The 14,514-nt window shown below is 52.0% G+C and overlaps 1 protein-coding gene across 3 annotated transcripts in view; it reads left to right on the forward strand.

Annotated features, from left to right (window-relative positions):
- PTPRN2 (protein tyrosine phosphatase receptor type N2) overlaps positions 1 to 14,514 on the forward strand; it is a 1,109,078-nt gene that overhangs the window by 987,257 nt on the left and 107,307 nt on the right. The gene's annotated exons all lie outside the window — the stretch shown is intronic.

Raw genomic sequence — 14,514 nt, forward strand, 5'->3', positions numbered from 1 at the left:
ACACACACATCTATACATACATGCATGCACACGCCTGCACACACACCTGTACGTACATACGCCCGTGCACACACGTACACACATAGACGTGCGCACATGTCTGTACACACATGCATGCACACCTTACATACACACATCTATACATGCACGTAATGCCTGTATGCACACATATACACACACCTGTACACACATAGACATGCACACACATCTATACATATACGTGCATGCTTGTACATGCATGTATACACACATGTGCACACATGTGCACAATCTATACACACATGCATACACGTACACATATACACACATGTACATACACACATATGTACATACATAGACATGCACGCACATCTATGCATATACGTACATGCTTGTACACACATGTATACACAGCTGTATACACACATGTGCACACATCTATACATACATGCATGCATGCACACAATACACACTGGTACATACATACACCTGTACATACGCACACCTGTACATGCATAGACATGTGCACATGTCTATACATATATGCACATACCTTTACACACATGTATACACACACCTGTGCATACACACATGCACGCTTCTATACATACACGCACATGCATGCATGCACACATACATACACCTGTACATACATACACCTGTACATGCATAGTCATGTGCACATGTCTATACATACATGCACATGCCTGTACACACATGTACACATACCTGTATACATACACGTGCACACACACATACATACATACACACACACATTCTTGCCAGAAAGCAAGATCGGAGGAGGAGGGGCGGGTTTGGTCTCTGTGGATATCTGGGGGCAGGAGCTCAGGGGAGCGAGGCTTCAGCCGGCCTGGAGATGCGGCTCTCTCCGGCTGCGCGTCCTCCTTGGAGTGCCCATTTGTGGAGTGGCCGTGCGTTGCTGCTTGACGCATACGGAATGTCTGGGCTGTATTAAGAGAGTTGTCGGTGACTGAGCGCTGCCTGCTGGCTGTCTCCTGGATGGCCCCCCTCGGGCGTCGCCCTGGTCAGTGATGGTGACAGCAGGAATGCGAGCGTGGCGGCCGCGTTAGTTCTGTGCTGGGGACGAAGCCTGCTGACAGAGGAGAGCCCCGCTTCGTGGCTTGGCTGGAGCAGCTGCTGCCTCTCACCCTGCAGTGAGCTCCCAGCTCCCGAGGGGGGCCCTGAAAGCCGCTGCTGTTGGGTGTTTATTAACAGGGCTAGGGTGGCGGGGGAGGGGCGGATTTCTTTACCTGGCTGTTTGGTAGCAATATAGACCACAGGGTTAGGCCACAGAAAGCCAGCAAACCATGCAGGAAATTCTCCATCCGAGACCCTAGGGAATGGCGTGGGCGTGGGCGCTGAGGCGCTTAAAACAAGATAAGGCCAAGTCAAGGAGTTTGGCTCTCCTGGTCAGTGAGTGGAAGATGCTGCTCCCTTGTGTTCTACCTTTTTTGTTTCTTGTTTTGAAAGATCCGTTTTATTTATCTGAAAGGCAGAGTGACAGAGCCGGAGCAATCTTGCATCTGCTGGTTCGTTCCCCCGAATGGCGGCAGCAGCCAGGGCTGGGCCACGCCGAAGCCAGGAGCCTGGGACTCCATTCGGGCCTGTCATGTGGGTGGCAGGGGCCCAAGTATTGGGGCCAGCTTCCGTTGCTGTGGAAGTGGTCCTCAAACAGGTGCTCCCAGATGACAGACTGGCATCCTGTGTTCTTGATCTTTCTTTGCCGTCTAACCTTGCAGGGCTTGTGGGGCGGGGGGAGGGGAGTTCCAGGACCCAAGGCTGCCTGCTGGAAACCGTCTCCCTGCTCTCTCGTAGGGATAGATGGGGATCCCCACGTCTTCAGCTTTCGGGAGCTGTCAGTTCGTTGTTCATTTAGCAGACACGCGCTGAGCGCCTACTGTGTGTGCTCACAGCTGTTACTGTTGTCGGAACCTCTTCTGTTGCTACAGACCGATGCTGTTCCTTGATATCTGGCTTGTCAGAGAATGTTTTGACATTTGTCCCTTTTGGAAGCAGGAATCGAGCCCAGAAGTTCAGATTGGGAATGAGCTTCGGTACCGGGGCCAAATACAACAGCGGAGTGTGTTTATCTGACAGGTTAGCTAAGGAGAGATTTGCTTAGAGAGCTCTTACTGTATTCTGTATTTTCATATTTCTAGACACTTGAGTCACAGTTTGATGGTATCTCAAGCCCAGCTGGTACGTGAAAAAACTGTTTTTCATGGAAAATCGTGTCTTGCCATTCACGTGTAAAATGGCAATTCTGAAAGCAAACACTGTGGTTAATTTTCAATGGAAATGCTTAAACCACAAGAACAAACTGTCTGAGGCATGGCTGGGCCCAATGTCAGCTGTCTCACGTCATTGGTCATTCAACTGTGGCATGGGCATGTTTCTTTTTTTTTTATTTTTTATTTGACAGGTAGAGATATAGATAGAGAAAGAGAGACAGAGAGAAAGGTTTTCCTTCCGTTGGTTCACTCCCCAAAAGGCCACTACGGCCAGCATTGAGCTGATCTGAAGCCAGGAGCCAGGTGCTTCTTCCTGGTCTCCCATGCAGGTGCAGGGCCCAAGTACCTGGGCCATCCTCCACTGCCCTCCCGGGCCACAGCAGAGAGCTGTCCTGGAAGAGGAGCAACCGGGACTAGAACCCGGCACCCATATGGGATGCCGGCACCGCAGGTGGAGGATTAGCCAAGTGAGCCACGGCGCTGGAGCGTGGGCATGTTTCTAAACGCACACCCACCATCGTGCCCAACCATTAAGGCGGACCTAGGAATGCGCTCAGACAGAAAGTCAAGTTCAGCCAACTCCCTGGATTCCATTGATACAGATTGTAAACTCCAGGGGCACTGGATCTGTCTCATTCATCGACGCTGTGTGGAAAACTGAACATTACCAAACCTATTTCCTGCCATCAAAAATGCAGGCAGGCCGGCGCCGCGATCACTAGGCTAATCCTCCGCCTTGCGGCGCCGGCACACCAGGTTCTAGTCCCGGTCGGGGTGTCGGGTTCTGTCCCGGTTGCCCCTCTTCCAGGCCAGCTCTCTGCTGTGGCCCGGGAGTGCAGTGGAGGATGGCCCAAGTGCTTGGGCCCTGCACCCCATGGGAGACCAGGAGAAGCACCTGGCTCCTGCCATCTGATCAGCGCAGCGCACCGGCCGCGGTGGCCATTGGAGGGTGAACCAACGGCAAAAGGAAGACCTCTCTCTCTGTCTCTCTCTCTCACTGTCCACTCTGCCTGTCAAAAACTAAAAAAAAAAAAAAATGCAGGCAGCAGCTTGGCAGAGTTGGGATCAGTGTGGGGAGAGACAGAGGTTTGCACAGACTCCTTGCAGCCATGTGCACCTGGGTTGCACCCAGGCCTGCTCTGTTACCAATAGTGCTGATGTTCCTTCCTTTGGTCTAACTTTGCGGGTGGGTTCATGGGCTCTGACAGGTGTATGGGGTCTCACCTCTGGCATCTCCCTGATGTAAGAACCAAGAGGCCTGGAGACCTGCCTAAGTGAACCCCAGCCGGCGTTTTGTTTGATTGAGAGACAGAGAGAGCTCCTGGACACTGGTTTGTTCTCCAAATGCCTGCAGTGGCTAAAGCTGGGTGGGTGTCAGAGATGGGAGCCAGGAAACCACTCCAGGTCTCCCCCGCGGGTGGCAGGAACCCAGTTACTTGAGCCTCCCAGGGTCTATAGTGGCAGATGTGGAGTCAAGGTCTGGAGTCAGGAATTGAACTCAAACACTTGGATGTGGGACACGGGCATCTCAACCACTGGGCTAAATGCCTACTCCCAAGGTAGCATGTTTTAAAATTTTTTATGAATTTATTTGGGGGGGAAGATGGAAAGAGGAGAGAGGGAGAGAGTGAGTTAGTTCTCCCATCCATTGGTTTATTCCCTACATGGCTGCAACAGCCAGGACTGGGTTGGACCAAAGCCAGAGCTGGGAACTCAATCCAGGTCTCCCACGTGGACAACAGGAGCCCAGGCGCTTGAGCCATCACCCCTGCCTTGTGAGCTCTGCCTTAGAAGGAAGCCGAAGCCCAGAGTTAGAGTCAGGAGTCAAACCCAGGTACTACGACGTGGGCCTTGGGCGCCTTCACCGGAGTCTAACCACCAGGCTAAACGTCTGTCCTCTGGTTAGTATTTCGACTTCTCACCTGCTGAGAAGTTCAACAGTCATCCTTCAGCTCGGAACCGTGGGCCCGTTCCAATGGGCGTGGCTGTGGGAACACATTTTGATTGGACCAGAGTCATCTTCAAAGGGAACTGGCTCGTGAGTGGCTCTCTCCCTTCTCAGCGTAAGCTGTAGAAAGCATGTGCGTGTCAGTGCCTGAGAACACACTGGAACAAGTGACCTTCCAACTCATTAAAGCTACAAGGAAGATAATTCTGTGGTAATCAGTCAACCTGACCCTCCGTAAGGAAAGGCTGTGTACATCCAATGCTAACACGATGATCTTACTGAACTACATAGGAAGGATTCAAGAAGCATCAGATAAATTATGCAAAGTCCAGGTAAATCCAATGAACTGATTATTCCAGATATTTAGCTGCTCCCATGCAGCGTCGGGCAAGATGTGACATTTTAGCGTAAAGAGGCAATCAGATAAATACCAGGAGCTGTGGATATTTGAACACCAAGGTGGAAGCAAGGAGCACCGCGTGTAGTCGGAGGGCGGTTGGCCGAGGTGCCTGGAAACCACTCATCACCAAGACCTGCCAGCACTGTGCAAACCGTGGCATTTCCTTAGCGAAGAGCACAGAGAGTTTTTGAAGCAATGAGTGGGACCGGAAGTTAAAATGTACCCTCAGGTGGGGCTGGCCCGGCGCTGTGGCCCCTGTAGGAAGTGCCCTGGGAGAGCCCTGTTCCCACTCATGGGTCCCTCCTGCCTCTGTATATTGTCTGGTTACTTTATGTGCTGTGATTTCTTCTAGAAACCAGTAGTCCTAGAGCCCTGGAAATAGTGCCCCATACAGACTGCTCACACGTCTTAAAGGAGACGGGCGGCTGGGGGTGGCTCCTCAGGGGCGGAGAAGGAAAGTCTGCCCTGGGTGGGTGATGGGATGAGCAGTGTGTGGGTTGGGTTGTGCAGCCACCAAGGAGACCAGCCATTTGTCCCAAGCCACAGCCCCCATCACAGGACTCGAGGAGGGGCTCCATGACTGGTCAGGGTGTCCCAGTGGGTGGAACAAGACGCATGGAGTAGTGGGTCTCAGAGATGCCGGGGAGGTGGGCTGCTGCAGGATGCTATGGAAGTGGGCGGTGGGATGCGGGCAGGAGCCGGGCAGGCACATCGGCCGAGCACCAAGTGCTGAAGTCTGGAAGTGGATCATAGATTCTGGGCTCCTCTAAGCTTGGCTTGAGGCTGAGCAGTTCTGTCTGCGGCTTCTGTGTCCACGGACAAAGCTTTCAGCCTCTGTTCTGTAAAATGGGCTGGGTAACAGTGCCCTGCTGGGGTTCTGTGGGCATACAGGATGCCCCCCACCACGAGGCCCCCAGAGGTCCTTAGCCTGTGGCTGTGATCGTTAAGGTGGAAAGGAAAGGATCATAGCAAAGAAACGGAACCGGGTGGAGCCTGTGCCTGCAGCATCTGGGCAGCCAGGCCAGTCTGGGACCCAGCTCGTGGCCCGTTTTCTGGAAACGCTACTCACCCTGTGTTTTAGGGCACTGGTTTGGCTTTGGTTTGGTTTTGCCTGCGTTTTCTTAGAAAGTGTCTTTTACAAATTCCGATCTGCTGTCGATGGTACGGAGAGGGGAAGGGCCTTATTATCCACAGGGAAAACGCACCCTGGACTATCAGTGCCTTGGAGACATGGGCAGGCCGGGGTGGGGGGGGCGGGGGAGGAAGGCTGCAGACCCGAGCAGCCCTAAGACCGTGCTTCCCTCTCTCAGCCTTGGGGAGGTGAGCCGAGCTCCACAAGCAGCCACGCTCGTAAATACCTGTGGGATGAGTGGAGAGCTGGGAAGGGGGCTGTGGAGGAGGGAGACACTCTGGTCCATGCAGGGCACCGCTGACAGGGCAGCACATCCATGCTTGACAGGGCCTGCGTTCAGAACTCTGGAAAGCAAATGACATCGCTGAATGGCCCGATAGAACCATTATGAAAGTTAGCTGTGTTCTAGGTATGTGGCCACGCCTTCTTAAGAAATCCCATCACAGGCCGGCGCCGCGGCTCAACAGGCTAATCCTCCGCCTAGCGGCGCCGGCACACCGGGTTCTAGTCCCGGTTGGGGCGCCGGATTCTGTCCCGGTTGTCCCTCTTCCAGGCCAGCTCTCTGCTGTGGCCTGGGAAGGCAGTGGAGGATGGCCCAAGTGCTTGGGCCCTGCACCCCATGGGAGACCAGGAGAAGCACCTGGCTCCTGCCATCGGATCAGCGCGGTGCACCGGCAGCAGCGCACTGGCCGCAGCGGCCATTGGAGGGTGAACCAACGGCAAAGGAAGACCTTTCTCTCTGTCTCTCTTTCTCTCACTGTCCACTCTGCGTTAAGGTTAAGAATGACCTTTGAATTTATTTTTTAAAAAGGTCAGTTTCTGTGTCCCTCTGGGTTTCAGAGGGTGCAGTTTCTGCAGGACTGGCTTTGCGTATCGCTGGTCCTGAGAGTTCGTAATTACGCGGGAGTCAGCTGTGCCTCGTGGTGGAAGAGGACGCACACACAGCCGAGAGTGCAGACTGCAGCATCTCACACAGAGTCGCCTCAGGAAACTTCCCCCCGCCCCAAAGAAACCTTTTATTTAAGGAGTAAAAATTTCTTAAGTACAACTTTAGGGATATAGTGATTCTTCCCACCATACCCACCCTCTCACCCCCACTCCCACCCCTCCTCCTCCTCCTTCTCCACTTCCCAGTCCCATTCTCCATTAAGATTCATTTTCAGTTAACTTTGCATACAGAAGACCAACTCTGGACTAAATAAAGATTCCAACAATTTGCACGCACACACACACACACACACACACAACTGTTTTGAGAACAAGTTTTACAGTTAATTCTCATAATACAACTCATTGAGGACAGAGGTCCTGCATGTAGGACACTTTTGCCACAGTATCTTTGCTTTCCATGCCTGCAGTGCTCTCATGGGCTTTTTAACCAGACCAGAGTGCCTTAAGGGCTGATTCCGAGGTCAGAGTGCTATTTAGAGTGATTGTCATTCTATGAGTCTGCTGTGGGGACTGCTTCCTATGTTGGAACATTCTCTCCTTTTTAATTCTATTACTATTCCCAGACCCTTGATCTTATTCATTTAATCCCTTTAACACTTACTTCTATCTATATGATCCCTTTAACACTTAAGATGGCATTTTTACCACCCTGCTGGATGGGATTTGGGATATAAGGAAACATTTGTAGTGGAGCTGTGACTAGCTAGAGAACTTCCTTTCGAGTGTGGCTATTGGGAAATGTATTGGCTTAATACTTTCTCTCCATTAGGTGTAAAGAGTACATAGAATCCCCAGTGTACCGTAGTTCAGCTTACTTCTTTTCAGCATTACCATGGTTTGAAAGTTACATGCATTCAATAGAAAGCATATGTCAGATTCCGAGTTGTACACTTCTGGACCAGACACATCTGGAGATACTGGGGAGTGGCGGTGAGCAAAGCTCCCAGTCATCCTGTGATCCCGAGGGATCAACGGTGGCCTATAGAGCATTCTATAAGTTAGGTGTTGCTGAATATACTTTTGGCTTACAGTATTTTCAACTTAGGATGATGCTATCAGGGGGCAGCAGCCCTATTGTAAGTTGAGTATCATCTGTTTAGGATTTAATTCAGGGAAATGGTGCGAAATAAGTACTTTTAAAAAAAAAAAAAAGATTTATTTACTTGAGAGGTAGAGTTACAGAGAGAGAGAGGGAGACAGAGAGGAAGGTTTTCCATCTGCTGGTTCACTCCCCAAATGGCTGCAACTGCTGGAGCTGGGTCAACCGGAAGCCAGGGGCCAGGAGCTTCTGTGTCTCCCATTTGGATGCAGGGGCCTAAGCACTTGGGCCATCTTCTACTGCTTTCCCAGGTGCGTTAGCAGGGAGCTGGATTGGAAGTGGAGCAGCCACATGGGATGCCAGCGCCACAGGTAAAGGCTTAGCCCATTACGCCACAGTGCCAGCCCCATAAGTACTTTTTAAAAATATGTTTCACTCATGTGTAAGGTAGAAAGATGGGACAGTGACCCTCGTATTCCTTTATTCTTGGAGCATGAATGACTGACAGCAAGAATGAGCATTGCTAAGCATGTGTGTTACGAGATAGTCGCTGTCCTAAGGCATCTACAAAGTAGGATCTGCTGAAGCCCTACAGTGTGTGAAGAACGTCGTGCGTCCGTGTTGGAGGTGGCCCGATGCCAGCCCCAGCGAGGACCACCTCAGGCACCTGGCCATGCTGACAGCAGGGCTCTGAACCTGTGTGTTCATGTTTGCCTCGAGCCCCATTTAGAAGCCTTTATCTTTTAGCTGGTGCACTCCCAGCGATCTCATCCTTGTGTCTCCCATCTGGCTCATTGGCTTCGTCCTTACTTCTGCTTAGCAACAAGATCAGTGAATTGCTGACCTAGGGAGGTTTCCTGAAATGTCCCTTGCCGAAGGGACTGAGTCATCCAGGGCCATGGGACAGGGGGGTGGCTGCAGGAGACGCGCTTCCCTGGGCCTCCACTTCTTCCTCTGTAAAATTAGCACCTTCGATTTCTAGAAGGTTCGCATCCCATTGTTCACTCACGGATCTCCGTCATGGGCAATGGCTCTCCCAGAATGAAGGCAACTGGGCCTTGTGTGATTTTAAAATTTATTTATTTATTTTTGTAAGATTTATTTATTTATTTAAAAGAGTTACACAGAGAGAGGAGAGGCAGAGAGAGAGAGAGAGAGGGGAAGAAAGAGAGAGAGAGAGGTCTTCCATCCAATGGTTCACTTTGCAGATGGCCGCAACAGCCGGAGCTGCGCTGATCCGAAGCCAGGAGCCAGGAGCTCCTTCCGGGTCTCCCATGCAGGTACTGGGGCCCAAGGTCTTGGACCATCCTCCACTACCTTTCCAGGCCATAGCAGAGAGCTGGGTCGGAAGTGGAGCAGCCGGGTCTCGAACCGGCACCCAAATGGGATGCTGGTGCTTCAGGCCAGGGCATTAACCCACTGCACCATAGCACCAGCCCTGAGATTCTAAAATTTAACCCCGTGGCTGGGCTTCCCTTCCGTCACGAAATAGGAGTAAGCCAATGGACTCCTGACTCTGCCCATGTCTGCAGCGTGAGCATTTCCAGAAGCAAGATGAAGCGGTCTCCATTGGGAGGAATGCGTTTCTCCTTTGCAGGTGTTTCACGCTGTTTGATTTTTTTAGGCTTCCTCATGAGTAAGGTGGATCTCGGTTCCTTTCTCTTCCAGCATGGCGGATGGAAATGAAACCTAGCCTTTGCTGACTTCCTTGCAGGGTCATCTTGTCCCATCAGGCAGCCACGCGAAGCCTTCATGCACTGCACACAGTGGGGTGCTGTGTTAAATGTCCCAGGACTGTGTTGAATCAGCACAGGAGGAAGGCAGGGAGACAGGGCTTAAAATGACTCAGGACGAGAAGAATGTCCAGGCGTGAGAGTCGCTGGCTATGACGACCTCGGATGTCCTCAGTTTACCACTGGAGGCCTGAGAAACCTGTGAGGAGCACACAGCTCCTGTTAGGAGCAGGCAGAGCTCAGGCTGAACTGAATTGGTCTGACCACCCGATGGATGCCTTGGTATCTGGGCCTGGCCTGAGCCTAGAGCCGTCCAGCTGCACCTAGAGCCGTCCAGCTGTGCGTCCTGACTTGCTTTAGTGGATTGACGCGAGCCCGCAGCATCTCTGTCACTCTGCATGCTGTCACTCCTGGGCCAGGCTTCTGTGACTTAGTCATGGGTACCGGTGAGACACATACGGGGCCAGGTAACAGCCCGCACCCCGGTTCCCTGCTGAAGGCCTCTTGTGTGCAGGAGAGTGAAGGCGGGGCACCAGGTGGACAGAGGGAGGCAAAGCCTGTGCAGCACCTATTGTGTGCCTGGCACACCTGGTGTTCATTCAAGGGTCAGTGAGAGCCCTTGCTCAGGTTGTGGGTGTGGGCCCCACCCCCTTATCCCTAAAAAGAGGGCCTTCGTCTAGCAGTTTCCAATCTGAGGGCAGCTTCCAGCCCAATTGATAGTCTTCTTTACATTGTCATGTTGTACCAAGGTAGAGGACATCAGTCCCAGCAGCCAAGTCCAGGGATGGCATCTTGCCAGTGTGTGTGTGTGTGTGTGTGTGTGCGCGCTTCGTGGGAAGGATTCTGATGGCAACTTAGTATCAGTGGGGAACTCTGGCTCTTCCCTGGGCTGTGACTTACGCCCTCGCCAGACTCAGCCATTGCTAGTGTTTCCACGTGAAACATAAACGCAGGCGCGCTTCAAAAAGCTCATAGGAAATGGAGTTAAAATGTAAGTGTATTTTGGTGCGAAAGAAACCCATGCATACATGGGATCTTCAGAAAGTTCGTGGAAAATACGTACTATGAAAAATCTCTGCATGGATTTCAAATTTTTAAAAGGATTCATTTATTCTGAACAGCTTTTGTCTTGACTGTTGAGAAACAGTTTTTTAAAACTATTTGTTGAACTCTTGGCATGGAGTTAATCATATGTGTATAAAGTCGATTGAAAATAGATCTCAATTAAAAAATTTAAAAGGATTCATTTATTCGTTTGAAAGGCAGAGATACAGAGAGGCGCGCGCGTGCACACACACACACACACACACACATACACACAAGTCTTCTACTGGTTCATTCCCCAGACAGCCGCAATGGCCAAGGCTGGGCCAAGCCAGAACTAGGAGCCTGGAGCTTCTTGCAAGTGTCCCACATGGGTGCAGGCAGCCCACGTGGGTACAGGTGGCTCAACCCACTATGCCACAATGTTGGCCCCATGATTTCAGAATGGTTTACACCAAAATAATCTTTTAATTCAATTTCCCAGGAACCTTTTGAAGGAGCCTAGTATGGCTACACAGAGAAACACACACTTTTTAAAAAAGATATATTTATTTATTTTTATTTGAAAGGCAGAATGACAGAGAGGAAGAAAGACAGAGAATTCTTCCATCCTATGGTTTACTTCTCAAATTCCTACAACAGTGGGGACCGGGTCAGGCCAAAGCCAGGACCCTGGGATGCCATCCAGTTCTCCCACACGGGTGGCAAGAACCCAAGTACTTGAACCATCATCTGCTGCCTCCCAGGTACATTCACAAGAAGGTGGATTGGAAGTGTGTAGTAGCCGGCACTGAAACCAGCACCCCAGTGTGCGATGTGGGCATTGCTAAGCAGTGGCTGAACCTGCTGTGTTACAGCACCAGCCCCTCAATACTTCTTTCTACAGAGCCCTGTCTGTAGCGGAAGTTGTGTGACCACACATGCCTCTGCCTCATTCTTCTTAACAGCCATACGTATCCCATTATTTGATGTGCAGTCATTTATTATTTCCTATGGGGCAATTTTCAAACTTGCCATTCCAGTCAAAACAGACTATAAAAATGTACATATTCTAAATTTCTCAGAGTAAAACCCTGGGTCATCCAGGATACATGTTTGCTTTGAGAGAGACCACCACACTTTCTGCCACTTTGACCAACCGACAGCCCTATCAACTGTGGAAATGGCCCATGTCCTCAGAGTCTCCCATTGGGGTGGGTCAGAAACTTTACTATTAATTTCTTAAAGGCTTATTTTACTTACTTGAAAGGCAGAGTGACACAGAGAGAGGAGAGAGAGAGAGATCCACTGGGTCACTCCCCAACCAGCTGCAATGGCCAGGCCTGGACCAAGCCAAAGCCAGGAGCCAGGAACTCTCTCAGTCTCCGACATGGGTGTCAGGGGCCCAAGGGCTTGGGCCATCTCCCTCTGCTTTCCCAGGTTCATTAACAGGAAGCTAGATCAGAAGTAGAGCAGCGGGGGCTTGAACTGGCACTCTGATATGGGATGCCAGCGTCACAGGCAGCAGCTTAACCTGTTAGGTCACCACCTCGGCCCCGCGTTTTTAAATAGTTTTCATTGACGTCTCTCTCACTGTGCGTGAGACTGAGCATTTTGTCCTCTGTGTGGGAAGTATCCCACATGGGCTGCAGGAATCCCCAACTCCCGAGGGGGTGTCCAATGAGCACCCTGCACGTTTACACAGCACGGTCAGAGATCCCAGTGCTGAAACCACGTCCTCTTGTCTCTGTCCTCTGACTGCACGTGGGAGTCCGCTACAGTCATCCTGAGAGCAGATGGCGTGGGTTCATCAGGGAGAACTTTCAGGGAGACAGAGAACAAACCCTCTAAAAAGTCAGCGTCGGGATGATGCTCATGGGAGTCACGAGCGGGGAGGCACGCGTGTTTCCTGTGTGTGATGGTGCACCTGAGCCTGGTGATACAGGCAGAGAGCGCTGAGTTGACTGATAGCATCAGCAAGAGGGGCCGCCCTGGCAGGCATGCCAGGTGACACCAGCTGGGGCTGTCGTGACACTGCCCCAGGCTGGGGGTCTGAGCCCGTGGGGATGTGTTCCTTAGGGTCCCAGAAGTCAGAAAGATGTGGTCAAGGGGGTGAGTGGGGCTGGTGTCCCCTGAGGCCTCTCCCGGTGGCTTGCAGATGGCATCTTCTCCGTGTATCCCCCCGTGGCGGGCCCTTGGTTTGAGCACAGCGCTGGAGTGTCTTCCGCTTCCTGCAAGCGCATTGGTGGGACTGGATTAGGGCCTCGCCCTGCCGGCTCCATTTCCCTGACTCACTCTGTACCAAGGCTCTGACATCGGAGCCACCGGGGGTTAGGGAACTCCGCACAGGACTCGGCCCCTAACTGCGAGTGGGACGTGACACCCACCCCAGTGTTTCCTGGTGGCTTAAAGTGCGTGGGAAGACCCCACTCTCCCATCCACAGCCCATAGAAGGTGTTGCTTCCATCTCCCCCCACGCCTAGTGAACTGAATGTGTGGTTAGTATGGTCAGCAGTTGGCTGACCGCTGGGCCCTCTCACACTGCAGCCTGTGCTGGCTGTCACCTGCCCTGTGGGTTGGCGTTGCGACCTTGGCAGTGGGAAGGACGGCTTGCACTTGCAGGTCAGCTCCTGAACCCCATGCCCACGTTCCTGTCGGTGAAGGTGGATCTCGGGCAGGTCCTGGGGGAGAAGTCTCCCAGGCTCCCCATGGCTCTGTCTCTTGCCCAGGTAACACAGGAGCTTTAGTGGGGGGGGGGGGGTGTCAGGGTGGGGGTTCTAGAGGCTTCCCTAGTAGAATAGATGCCAGTGAGGACGACTGAGAGAGGATGGGCCCTTGGTGGAGCAGGTGCACAGTTGGAGAAGCACGCAGGGCAACTGACGCCCAAATTTTCCGTGGCCACTTGGGGGTGTTGGTGTCGTCCGTGTTGCAGTGGCTGTGAGCAGCCTCAGTGACTCTGCATCCGGAGAGGCAGCGGGGCTGGGGGGCGGTGGGGGGTGGGGGTAGTTGGCAAGTGCTCCAGTGGCACATCCTCATGGTCTGATTAAGACACGAGGCAAAGAATCATTTTGACCTTCTTAACTGGGTGGCGTGGAACTGTCGTATGCTTGTGTTTTTATTTCGACAAATCCGATGTGCTGTTCAAGGTGCTGGTGGTGTTTCCCATTCTCTGAGTTTCCCAAACACCGTGTTCCCTGCCTCCATCCCTTACTGCCTCAAGAAAAAATTCACTGGGTCCAGTTAGAGCGCCCCTCCTGCCGCCAAGCCGGCACCACCTTGTGCAAAGAGCTGGTGGCGTCTAGTTGTTAAGAGAGGTATAAGCTGATTGCGTGGATGTCGGAGCTCCAGAGAGGGTGTGATGATAGCAGGAGAATCCAGGGAAAATCACAGCTAAGAAATCGTGGCTGCCTGTGCCGTAGACGGGTGGATCTTCTGTTGGGGGGTGATTTGCTGAGCTGGGCCATCACCCTGGAGTTCCTCTTTTCTCTTTAAAAATTGTTTTCTTCTTTATCTTTTTTCTTACTGATTTCTTGCTTGGTAGACTTCCAGTGGTAGGTAAAGGAGAACCAGTAAAATCAGGCAGCCAACTAATATTTGCTAAATTAAGTTGCAGGATCAAGCACTAGGCTTGGTTGTTCACAGGTGTATGAATTAATAGTTATGAAGGGAAGCGATTCAAGCGGGTGCCTCAACTAGAGTTTGAGAGTGTTCATCGCTCAGCACATGCTTTCTGAGGGCCTGTGTCTGAACTAACGGAACCTCCCCAAGGCAAGGGGCAGGATGAGCCAAGAGGCCATGTCCTCTGTCCTGTGGTGGAGTAACAGCACATAGCTTGTGGTGGAATAACCAGAAAGTTAACATAGCCCCGACTTGGGTAGATCAGCACGGGAGCTTTGTCCTCAATTCCCTGTGCAACCAGAAAGCCCACACTCACTCACCATTTGTGTCCATTTGCTAAAAGGTGAGAGCATTTAGGACATACAGGTTAGCGGCTGAAGCAAGGAGAGAAGGAGACGCAGGAAGCTACGGAGTCTTGTGTCAGGTGGAGAGATGGCGC

This window comes from Oryctolagus cuniculus, chromosome 7, assembly GCF_051225735.1.
Source record: "Oryctolagus cuniculus isolate XC-2025 breed Fujian yellow rabbit chromosome 7, ASM5122573v1, whole genome shotgun sequence".
NCBI lineage: Eukaryota > Metazoa > Chordata > Mammalia > Lagomorpha > Leporidae > Oryctolagus > Oryctolagus cuniculus.